This window comes from Leptopilina heterotoma, unplaced genomic scaffold (assembly GCF_015476425.1).
Source record: "Leptopilina heterotoma isolate Lh14 unplaced genomic scaffold, ASM1547642v1 Lhet_116, whole genome shotgun sequence".
NCBI classification, from domain to species: domain Eukaryota; kingdom Metazoa; phylum Arthropoda; class Insecta; order Hymenoptera; family Figitidae; genus Leptopilina; species Leptopilina heterotoma.
Window position 1 is genome coordinate 262,648 of NW_025110835.1, and position 13,860 is coordinate 276,507.

Here is a 13,860-nt window from a genome sequence, read left to right on the forward strand (position 1 = left end):
AATTTAACTCGCGTGTATAGCTTTATACATATAAGTCTCTCCTTATTGTGTTAAGAGAGATTCCCCCTGCGACCAGGTGAATTCGAATTTATTGTTGTTAATACACTTTTTTCTAATCTATTTCTTTTCTTCCTTATTTTTTGCAGAGGGGGAATGTCTCCTTATTTTGGCAATGAGAACTGTCAAACATTTATGTTTAGCAGTTCATGCTTTTGTGATTTTGTATTTTCAGAATGAAAAAGAAAATTTTTTTCTTTGCGGTTACTGTGACTGTAAAGAATTATAATTTCATGAAGAACTTAGAAATTAAATGATTATAAAACATGAAGATAACGAACACTGCGAATCGAAGAACTTCGTTCTTCGAGTCGGAGTGATCGTTATCTTCATATTTTATAATCATTAAAGACGACCGAGTGATAAAATCATATTATTTTATGTTAGATGTTAAATTTTTTTCTTTAATTCAACCCATTTTTTGTCTAGAAATGCTTCGGATCTTGCAATCAGTTTTATAAGTTGATTTTAAGAAATATTTCATTCCTTTGAACAGTGTAAGATAATATACCAAGATTTCAAGAGTAAAAAACGTAAATCTTAATCTAAGCTCTCATCAGTATTAAATTCAGCATATTCTCTGATTCTGTTAAATCCTCCAAACTCCATTGCATAAATTCATCATTGGTTGTCTTATAGAAATGTTTCATCTCAATTTAAGATTGCCATGCTGCTTTAAAAACTTACTTTTTACTGCGTGTAAAAATCAAAATTATGAGTAAAAACGTATTTAAACTGTAAGCTTTTTAAGACTTTATGAATAATTTTGCATTGTTCAAATGGAAGAAAATATTTTGGCTCAATTTCAGATCATAAAACTTTGGTTTAAAGATGTCAAATCAGCTTACTTTCATTTTAAGACAAAAAATTTGAACAATGAAAAGTATATTCATAAAAGACTTAAAAAGCTTGCAGTTTAAATATACGTTTTTTCTTAAATTCAACACACTTTTTGTCTTGCATGGATTTTAGATTTCGTATTGAACATATAAGATCTTTAAATTGGAATCAGTCGCAAGTTTAATTAACTTTTCAGATACTTTTAACTGAAAATCAATCAGTTTTTCACTGACAAACAATTATTTTCAACTAATTTAGAAGCAAAGAGTCAGTCAACGATTGTATGTTAAAACTATGATTTTTAAATGATTCAAGTGCAGAGAGTTACTGTGTATATTTGTTACACTGAATAAAGAGTGTAAAAAATCTGATTCTAAAGAAAAAAATGTGTCTTATTTCCAGTTATAAAAGTTTTAAGACTGTTTTGATTTTCCGAACAGTTTTTAACTCTTCTGTCACCCCAATAGTTTTATTGTGCTTAATTTTAGATGCTTATCTCTTAAATTTTGCAATTTTGTATGTTGATTTTAAGACAGATTTTTTAAATTAAGACCAGTGAATCTGAATTTTACTTTTTTAGTATAAATTAGACATGTAAACTTTTTATTTGCACTCAATTTAGTTTACGTTCGAAATCTCAATTTCAGACTGACTTAATATAAGATTTATCTAAAATGCTTTTTACATTTATAAATCGTAGTAAAAATAAAACAGTATCAATGTGCAAAATTTGTATATTTACCTTTATCGTGTACAGAGTCAATATATTATACTGTAAATAAAAAAAAATTACACTACAAAAAATAAAGCATACTTTTTTGTCAATTTTGGACCAAAAACCGTTAGTATATTATTTTTGACTGAATTTTAGCCTTGTCGCAGTATTATTCTGAATTCTAAACTTGTTGAATAAAAATAAAATTTATAGAAATAAAGTGTTGAAGTATTTGCAACAAAAACACAATTTTTCTTGTATATTCAACACATTTTTGGACTTAAAATAAAAGTAAGCATCTAAAAATTAATTTTTGGTATTAAATTATACAATTATTAATAAAATTGTATCAGGAAATTCAGAAATAAATTAATATTCTTAATCTATATATAAGTACAAATATTTACAAAAGTTATATATTTGTAGATTTAAATTTAGTAAAAAAATTATACCCATTTAAGTCTTAATTTATAATGATGATACTATCTTAAATTTAGAATGAAGAAATTGTAGTTTTTAGTTCATAGTTGCTTTTAATGTTGTAACATAAACGTGTTTACAGAATGCATTCAAGATCTATTTGTATGAAAATCATCACTGTGTTAAAAATTTTGTATAAAAGATTTTATGTATTTGTTCCTTAAACTAAGATTAAGATTTTACTGTTATTTTTGTAGTTGACTTCTAATGATGGCAGGTTGTGATTTCAGTTTTATTTTAAACAAAATTTACACAATAATTTTACTAATTAACTATAATAATTTGAATGTTTTTTCATTCATTCACTTTTTCTGTCCCTCACACTCTGAAGTTGTCTTTTGTTTTTTGTTATCTTTAGACAGATTGTATATTATATTATTATGTTATAATTATTTTTATTTTATAATTAATTCAAAATTGTAATGACAAATAGAAATCATCCGAATTTTTTTCAATTCTTTTCATTAAAAGACTAAAATTTTGTTAAATATTATATGTTTTGTCAAATTGAAATTATACAGATTTTTGTTCTTTACTTCTAAGCAAAATTAGAAAATTGTTAAACAACTGTGATTAAGAAATAGAAAATTTATTTATTTTGCATTATTTTTCTTTATGAATCACAATTTTTTTAACAAAATTATTATTTTGTTTTAGAAAAAGAAGAAAAATATTTGCACAATTCCTATTTTTAATCTTATTTTTGGAACAGGATTTTCTACAGGAATTCAGACATTCAAAAATTTCAAATTCAAACCTTTTTTAAATTAAACAACTTATAAAAGTATTGATATAAAACATGACCGAGAGATATAAAATCATTATTTTATATTATAAGAATATTGTTACTGCGTAACTTCATTAAAATTATTTTCATCATTTTAATTCAATTACTATACTTTCTAGAATTTTAAATTATTTTTTATGAAAAGAATAATTGAATTCCTTAAAAAAAATTTATTTTTTATAAAAATAATTGAATTCGTGTGAAATTTTTATTATTTATGAAAATGTTTACATACAATTTTATAAAAAAAATTTAAAAATAATTGAATTATTTTTGGGAAATTTTATTAAAATAGTAGATAATGAAAATCATTGAAATTAGAAAAATTGTTGAAAATAATTGAAATTATGACAAGAATTTTATTGCCATTTATGAAAATAATTGAACTTTGGAGAAGAATTTTGTTATTTATAAAGATAATTGGGATTTTGACAAGAATTTTTTTTTTAATTTTGAACATATAGTTGAATTTTATAAGAAGAATTTTAATTTTTTTTTTGAAAATAATTGAATTCTTGTGAAATTTTTATTATATTTATGAAAATAATAAAATGTTTTCATACAATTTTATTAAAAAATGTTTAAAGTAATTGAATTCTTTTTGGGAAATTTTATTAAAATAGTAGATATTGAAAATCATTGAAATTAGAAAAATTTTTGAAAATAATTGAAATTAGGACAAGAATTTTTTTACAATGAAAATATAATAATTGAACTTTGGAGAAGAATTTTGTTAGTTATAAAGATAATTGGGATTTTTAGAAAAATTTTTCTCAAATTTTGAACATAGTTGAATTTTATAAGAAGAATTAAAATTTTTTTTTTAAATAATTGAATTTATGCAATTATTTGTTATTTCCAAAATACTTTTTGTACTGTTACAAAATTTTTATAGTAAACAATTAAATGTAGCAATTATAATTATTAGCAATAATATTACTGAATAATTATAATATTAGTGCAACAACAATAATATCCTCATTTTTTATTTTACTAAATAGTAATTTTAGAATGAGATTTTTTATAGTCTATTTATTATACTAAATATTATTGTTATTATTATTATCATAATCAAATGATGCTAATAATTAATAATAATAGACCTTATTAAGGTATTATATTATATGCGGTACAAAATAAGGACCTTATTATTAATTTAAGTAAATAATCACGTAAACTATATTTCGAGATTAAAAGAAAGAAAAATTTCTTGTTTATCATTACTGTAATAATAAATTTTTAATAGAAACCAAAAATAACATCAATAATATATTTTGCAAATCAAAGCGTGCAGGGAGCTCGTCACTTTTAATTCACAACTTAAAAGCACTGTTAGAAAACAATTGAGAAAATTATTATGCGGTATACCTTCTCTGCAGTAGGCTAAGAGGATGCGGCATTTATTTACGCACGAGTTGAAAATTTTCCTAGACCAACTGAAACAGTAGCTATTCCCATTCTCGTCCGATTTGATCCCAATATTTATGACACTTGACCTTAAAAGTTATTCTCAATATTATATCTTTTGCAATAAAATAAAAAGGGTTCATAAAGCCGATTATAGGTTTTGCCCCATACAATATAACCGCATTATCCTATGCGGTTTATTTTTACAATCCGCCCACAATTCAGATAATTGCTTTATTATTTTAGGGTACAAGATTTTAACAAAATGTAGTCCTTGCTGCTACTGTGTATAATAAAGAAATAATCCAATGTATATACCACTAAATTGTATATATATAATAATAAACTGCGGAAAATTCCCCCAAGTTTATATATTTTAACCCTTCAACAAAAATGATATAGTTTAAAATAAACAGAAAACTTGTAATTATCCGATCATATAAATTATGTTTTAACAATATGCGTATTTTCCAGGGGATTATCGCTTCTTAAAGTGTGCTCGACAGTATAGTTAAGCACTCATTATGTGGCTTGAGATTATTTGGAAGTTTATATTGTAAACTCCTTTTGAGGTCTTGTGCCGTAATGATGTTCATCTGTTTGGAACAAAATGAAGTTTTCGGTTATTTTTTTTTTATTTTATAATTAAACTGTATTAATCTATTATCTGAGAGAAAGGGAAAACTTTTATTTAAAGCAAATATATTCTTTTCCCAATGAATAATATATATTGTTAACAATATACCAAATATTAGATCATCAAAATATCTTATTTGCTTCCATCGTAAATGAAATAATTTGCATACATTACAATAATAATACGAACAAATATTTTTATTTGCGTAATTGTGTATATAATATGCTTTCATCAAATTATGAGATTAAAACATTCATCCTATTGCGTTAGTTGTTATAATTTATTCCAAGATCAAATCTTCTCTCTATATATATGTATGTAAAGCAACATGTAATCAAAACAAAATTCTAAGCTCCATTTTAAATGTAAATACTGAATGACTGTTCTAGATGAAGCAATCGGTTCATTGATACGAAAAAAAATAAGTAGAACGAAGATCATCACAGTGTAAAATATATAGGAAGCACTTAGAATATCTAATGCCAAACATCAATCATATATAATTTGGGACACATGCGTGATTCCAAACGTAATATTGAGATGATGATGATGATAATGATAGGTATGGTACATCTTTGAAATGGTGTAATTAATTGATAATGCGAGAAATGTAGATGATGCTCTCCACGAGAAATAATCGCCGAGGTCAAAAATAATAAAAAGGAAAGACAAAATTACGTTTCTAGATTGTATTTTTTTACGCATAGAGACTAAATTACGTTCCTGGATATTGTACTTTTTCACGTATATTACGTTTTTCATTATTACGGACGATAATCATAGATTATGGGAGGGAAAAAAATGTATCTCTAAAATTGAAAATAAATACTCGGCACTATTTGCAGAATACTAAAAAAACAGTATGATTTGATTCTTAAAAATCGTCTTCTGCATAGAGTCTCAAAAAATGTTTCCTTTCGTATTTTACAAGAGAAAAATAGGGAATATTTCTAAACCCATTTTATTCGTTTCCAAAAAAAAAAAAATTATTTGAAGTCAAATTTCGGCAAAAATAACTTATTACTTAGTCTAAATAGTCTCAAAATTATTTCATATATTGACTGAATTTCAAATAAGAAACTGACTTTCGGACAATAAATTGCCTTTCTTAAATATAAAGACGAATATCAGTTAAAATAACTTATAGTATACAAACATTGACTTACACTGGAAAAAATAAATCTTACTTTTAACCCACTTTTGAGCAGTGCTGCCAGATGATTAAAACGACAAATCTTCAAACTTTTCTTATTTATCTTCAGAAATCTTTAAACTAATCAAAAAAATTTTTTTCGATTTTGGTTCTAATTTTTTCTAAAATATGACAAATGAAATTAAATTTCACAAACAATTTTAAAGAAATAAATTAATATTGTTGTGTTTGAATCTGTTCGCAGTATGAAGTTAGTTTTTGTTTGCTTCTCAACTTTTTAAATAAATTTTCTTTTTCAATGTTTTGAGTTTTTAAAATTAATGCACTGAAAATTACTAAATTCTTGCAAAGTTTTTAATAAAAAAATTTGAAAATAATTAAAGTCATTTGACGAATTTTACCAAAATTTTTTTTAAATAATTGAATTCTTTCGAGAACATTTAATTAAAATTGTATTGAAAATAATATTGAATTCTCGCTAAAAATATTATTATTTATAAAAGGAATCGAATTATTTTAAAGAATGTTATTAAAATTATTGAAAATAATTTAATTCTTAACAAGAATTTTAATAAAAAACTAGCAAATGTTATACGCGTGGAACAAGATATTCAATTTAATATTGTTATTCAAATTACAAAATTTTTTTATCTTTAAAAATAAATTTTTTAAATAATTTCATAATCAAAATTTAAAAAATTCACTTATTAAGTACAAAATTAATTATTACTGTTCATATTTTCAAAAATGTTAACAAAATTTCACGAAAGAATTCAAAAAGAATTCACGAAGAATTATTTTCTAAAATTTTAATAAATTCTTCTAAACAATTCAATTATTTTTTTCAATAGTAAAATCTTTACAAAAATTTAATTATTTTCAAATCAATTTTAATTGAATTCCTCGGAATAATTCAATTTTTAAAAAAATTTCTAACACATTTCGAAAAAATTCAATTTTTTTCTAAAATTTTAATAAATCTTTCGTAAGAATCTAATTATTTTTATAATTTGTAAAATTCTTTGCAAAAATTCAATTATTTTGATAACTTGTAAAATTCTTCGCAAGAATTCAATTAATTTTGTAAATAGTAAAATTTCTTAAGGGATTTCAATTATTTTCAAAACCATTTTAATTGAATTCCTCGGATGAATTAATTTTAATAATTTAATTTAATAAATTCTTCGAAACAATTCAACTATTTTTATAAATACTAAAATTCGTTAAATTTAAATAGAATTACATACGAAAGAATTTAATTATTTTCAAAAATTTCCATAAAATTCAATTTCAACAAGAATTGAAAATTCTCTAAAAATAATTCAATTATTCTCAAAATATTTAAAAATTAAATTAAATTACATTAAATTAAATTACTTTCAATGCAATTTTTAAATATATATTCGTCAAAAAAATTGTAAGAATTCAATTATATTCAATAAATAATGAAATTCTTGTAATGAATTCAATTATTTTAAATAAACTTAATTTTAATAAAATTCTTTAAAGAAATTCAATTGTTTTCGAAACAACTTTAATTGAATTTCTCGAACAAATGTAATTATTTTTAAATATTTCTATAAAATTCTTCATAACAATTTAATTATTTCTTAAAATTTTAATAAAGTCTTCGAAACATTTCAATAATTTTTATAAATAGTAAAATTTTTCGCAATAATTCAATCATTTTTATAAATAGTAAAATCCTTTGCAGAAATTCAATTCTTTTCAAAACAATTTTAATAGAATTCCTTGAAAGAATTTAAATTTTTAAATATTAACATAAAATTCTTTTTTTTATAAATTTTTATAAATTCTTTTTAACAATTAAATTATTTTTATGATTAGTAAAATTTTTCGAAAGAAAACAATAATTTTTAATACAATTTTAATAAAATTCTTTTTTATAAAATTCAATTGCTTTTAAAATTTGCAATTAAAATTATTAAAAAAACTCCATTAGTTTTAAAAAAATTCAAAGAAATTCTTCAAAAGAATTTAATTAGAATTTTTTAAAATTTTAATAAAATTCTTCCCGAGAATTCAGTTATTTTTCTAAATAATAAAATTCTTCCCGAGAATTCAGTTATTTTTCTAAATAATAAAATTCTTCGAAGAAATTCTATTATTATCAAATTTTTTGATAAAATTCTTTGCACCAATTAGATGATTTTCAGTACATTAATTTTAAAATTTTAAATATTTGAAAAGAAAACTTATAAAAAAGTTAAAAAACAAAAAAGCAAACAACAACTATCTTCAAACTGCGAACATATGACCGGAACATGTACTTTATTATAATTAATTTTTAAAATAATAGAATCTTTTTGTGAAATTTTATTAAAATTGTTTTGAAAAGAATTGATTTCCTGCGATGAATTTGACTGTTTATAAAAATAATTGAATTCTTCCAAAGAATATTTTATTAAAATTTTTGAAAATAACTTAATTCTTATGATTAAAAATTTTTTTAAATAATTTAATTCTTGCGAAAAATGTTATTAGTATTTTTGAAAATAATAAACAAGAATAGTTAATTATGTAGTTAATAGGTGAATTTTTTAATTTTTGAATCTGAAATTATTCAACAATTAATATATTTGAAAATATAAAATTTTAATTTGCAAAATAATAAATGGAACAGTAACATTTACGATAGTAATTAATAATTATTACATTTATTATTAAAATAAGAATGTAAAGAACAAAAATTATAATTTATCTTTAAAAAATGGTTTATTTATATTATTTAAATGTTTATAAATATTTTCATTATTACTTGATATATACACAGCCTTTGCAAAATTTTCAAAAAATCTTTAAGTTCTTACAATATTTCTTCAAATTCTTCAATTATCGCAGATTGCTTTAATTGTTTAATTATTATTTCTTCGGATTTGAAGAAAAATCTTCTAATCTGGGAGCACTGCCTTTGAGTAAAGGAAAATGATTTTTTTCTTATTTGGGAATTGATTTATAATAAATTTTGGCAAAAATCAATAAACACTATAGCTGTTGTGCTTTATAATATAACAGTCTCTTATTTTTGGAATGTCAAAACGATTTTTGGTCCGGTATATTATGCTCTCATGGAACAAGAACGCGGTCTAGAAACCACTGGATCTAATAAAATGTTGAAACGTCCTTAGGCTGCGGTCGTCATAAATAAAGGAAGATGTTCACCCGTAGAAATTAAACGATAGAAACAGGTTTTGGACTTAAAACGAATCTGCTCTGCTATACACTCATCATTCTCTTCTCTCCTTCCCACCTCTCTCTCTCATCTTATTTCAGGTCCGTTTCTCACACACTTGCTCCAAAGTTTCGTTCAGCTTTTGCTCCTTTTTCTTCTCCACCCTCGCATCTGGTGATCAATTTCATTTTGACAAATATATATATATATGTATATATAGGATACTGCGCAAGGAATGAGGTAACATCGTTTCTTCCTGGTTTTTTGTGAGTTTGAGAATTTTTATATTTATGTCATCAAAGTCTAACGTCTTCTATATATATTATATATGAAATTTCGTTATTTATGTCTTAGAGTTTTAACGAAAATTATATGGTGATTATGATTCATTGATCATTTTTATCAGAGATTAATTATGAGCTGCTTTTTGAATTTGTTTTTGGAAATATTCTTGGAATATTATTTTCATTTCTAGTTAAGATTCTGAGTTTCTTATTGCTGTTTCGAAATTATATCATATGTTATGATTTTGTATATATGTTCTTTCAGAATCTTGAGGAACAAATAATCAGTAATGATTCCTCATGATTTTTGATGATATTCCTAAAAAAATATTGCTATACTAATATCCTAAACATTAATTAATTTCTTGTACAGTGTTTCATGTTAAATTGTAATTCTTACATCAAAATTTTGACATTATTAATTCCATAATTGGTAGTAAGAGATGTAAAGGTTTTTTGGATTTTTTAATTGTAGTATGTGATATATAAATGATTTTTGTTTTGTATAATCCACTTTTTTATTAAAAGATTTTCTCTAAAAGTACATTATTTCGCCCACCCAAACTATGCCCCTTTAGATGAGGAAAAGCTTATCCTTTTTCGAAATTGAACCGTCGAGGAAATCAAATGTGTAATTAACTTCTCAAAATTCCAGAATTGGTTCATTTAGGACCATTTTCACAAACTCCGATTAAAAGTTAATTTCAATTATTAAGAGCCAGTTTCACCGCAACTTCCGATTAAAAATTAATCAATGATTAAATCCTAAATCCTTAACCGAGCAATCATGGGCGGTTAAAATGACTATAATCATTGATTAACTTTTAATCGGAGTTGGTGAAACTGCGGCCCTTAAATTTGAAAATATGTTTTTCACGAAAATTACAATTTAAAAATTTTACGAAGTCATACGTAAGAGAACTTTAAACCTTTTTAAAAAATGATTCAATTTTTTTTTAGATTATATGAAAAATGAAAATTGTTCTCGACGCGAACTTCAGGGATCTATTCTTCTGACGCGTATACGCTAAATCATCTATATATAGTAAAACACCTTCATCTTCATTTATGACAGAAAAGGTCATGATCCGATTTACCTGAAATTCAAACTAAACATGTGACCGTTATTTATCGAGGGTTATATGTTTATGAAAGAAATATGAGCGAGAGAGTAGTGAGATGGATAAAAAAAGAGAAAATCCAATGCATGTATGGCAAACATAAGAGGCGCGCCCAGGGCTTCTGGGATTCGTGGTCAATTGGCCGTATGTAATACGGATGTAGCGAGGTGTTGCTTGTCTCTTGTACGTCCGTTTTGTCTGGCGGTTGTTGTCTGTCTTGTCTGGTGTTCGCCTATGGTTTATGTGCGACTTCTGTATGTTGGATCGCTCATGCAGAAGTGCTTTTGAGAAGGCAGATGGGTCTAATATGAACTCGATTCCCGAAGATGAACTCATTCTTTTGCCTTTGGCTCCTATGTACATACACACTATACATTATGTTTGCGAGTACATGCGGCGTGGCATGTGCGCATCGACACGGAAAGAAACGAGATTTATCGTTTTACTCGCATGTAGCGGTATATCCCTTGTCGCTAAAATGCAATGTGTATATATATATACATACCTAAAAACCGGTGGTGAAATGTGTCAACAAGCAAACACGATTTGTAGAAAAGTGGCTTATAGTAACGAACAATATATTTTCCATCTTTCTTAAACCAATAGAAAACGGAAATGAATTTCTTTTCATTTTACTCTTTCTTTACATTGTCACTTCCTTTTCCTGTTGCTCATTTTCTATTTGGACTATCAGTATATGTGTACAAGTGCAAATGCAGTTAATTAACCTCATTCCTATATATATGATGTTGAGTGTTTCAAAAATATTTCCTGCTTTATTGTATAAATAATCTCTCTAATTTAGGTGAATAACATTACTTATAGAATTACATACTTTTTAAAGTGGTTTGTTCAAGAGAATGCAGAAAATGTTCTAGAAAAATATATTTAAGGTCATGCACGGAGAGACCCACATTCGTAAAAATTACTAAAAACGGTTGCAATGACCGGAAATAAGGGGACTTTTAGCATAATGTACTACAGAATTAGATAAATTTACAAAAGAAATAGATAAATTTGCTACATTGAAATAGCAAGTTTTAATATTTTGTGTAAGAGTTGTAAATGTAGCGAAAATTGATTATAGTTTTCTCTAATTTAATTAGACAAAATCTGACAAATGAAAACATTTTCCACTAAAATCTTCTATCCACTGTAGTAATTTTTGGTGAGCAAGTGTGGCTAGCGAGTGCAGTCATATGGCGCCTGTATTTCTATTGGTTGCTAACCTCGTCAATCTCCGTAAATGAGCCGATGCCTTCCGATCATTGACAGTGACTATGTTTCGCGTATGTAAAATAAATTTGGATATTATCTACAATAATTAAATATAAAGTGAAACGTAGGTCGTTCGGTATCTCAGAAATTGACCATTATAAATTAATAAATTTTGCATTTATTCCTGTCCCAAGAAGTATGTCTTATAATAAGTTGTTAAAAGTAAACTGCTTTCTCGTAAGTGCTGTAAATTTTCATCATTCAATATATAAGGAAACAAAGATGTATACTTTCAGTGAAATTCGTTGTCGTGCGTGCAGTTGTGTATTAGTGTATTAATTAACCGCGTCTATACATATAAGTGAAATAAACATGTGTGTGTCTTCAAATATTTATCCAACAACAAATATATAAGTGTGTGAGTGTGTGTGTCTGTGTATGTAAAAATCCTTCCAGTTTACCTCCACTAGTCAAGAATTGACGGGAAACCGGCGACAAAAATCCGTATTTTTTCCTTTCACTCTTTCTTTCTGCATTTACAACGACTATAGTAATTTTACGTACACAATGTTTCTGAGTTTTACTACAGTTGTTTGGAACTATTGGACGAAATAGTAAGAAACTTTGCTAATTTGGTGAACATTTGTCGGGATTAGTGACTTAGTGTAGAAAATAGTAAAAAATACAAAAAGTCCCCTTATTTCCGGTGGTTGCAATGTGAATATAGTAAATTCTAGTGTGATTTTATACAAAAATTAGTAATCTCGGTCTCTCCGTGTGTGGAAAACACCCTACAAGAAAAGTGGTTTTCCTATATCGCTTCTCCAAATTTGAACCCCAAAATATATTTTATTCTCTGAAGATGAGAATTAAGGTGGTGAAAAATCACATCGACTTTGACATCCCCTTTTTTCAGAATCCTTTTTATTCGAATGTTTAAACAATTTTTTCAATAATTATTTAAAAAAATTATGCAAAATTCCAAGAAGAGCAGTTGTCCAGGTGCCTTTCCTTTATTATTTCCAAAAAGACCCCGAGTCAAAATATTTTTTTCTTTCTAAATGAGAAAGTAATTTACAAACCATTTATTTTTTACCACATTCTCTTAATAAGAATTAATAACAATTTATTTATTATTGTAATTTATACCTAATAATATTAATTTTTGAACTGAAATTAAACATTTCTGTATATCCACCAGGTTTTATGTATACTCTGCTTGCTTCACTTCGTTTATGAGCGAATTTTCATGCCATCTAGGCTGCAATTTAAAGAACTAAAATGGCGCGAAATTCAAATTTACGGGGAAAAAAATAATAGAAGAAAATAGATAGACAAAGTTTTTAAATTATTTTCTCGAAAATTAATATTTGTTCTTGGAAAAAGTATACTATAAATAATGACAAATTAATTTTTTTTTTCAAAATTCTACCGCAGTGCTGCCAGATTGGAAGATTTTTCTTCAAATCTGAAAAAAATTAAAGCAATCTGCGATTTTTGTAGAATTTGAAAAAATATTGTAAAAACTTGAAGATTTTTGGAAAATTTTGCGAAGGCTGTGTATATATCAAGTAATAATGAAAATATTTATAAACATTTAAATAATATAAATAAACCATTTTTAAAAGATAAATTATAATTTTTGTTCTTTACATTCTTATGATTATGATATAATAAATTAAATAATTATTAATTACTATTAATTATTAATAATATTATTATTAATAATTATATTGTTAATTACTGTTCCATTTATTATTTTGAAAATTAAAATTTTATATTTCCAAATATATTAATTGTTGAATAATTTCATATTCGAAATTTAAAAAATTCACTTATTAACTACATAATTGACTATTCTAGTTTATTATTTTCAAAAATGTTAATAAAATTTTTCTCAAAAATTCAATTATTTAAAAAAATTTTTAATGATAAGAATTAAGTTATTTTCGCAAGAATTTTAATAAA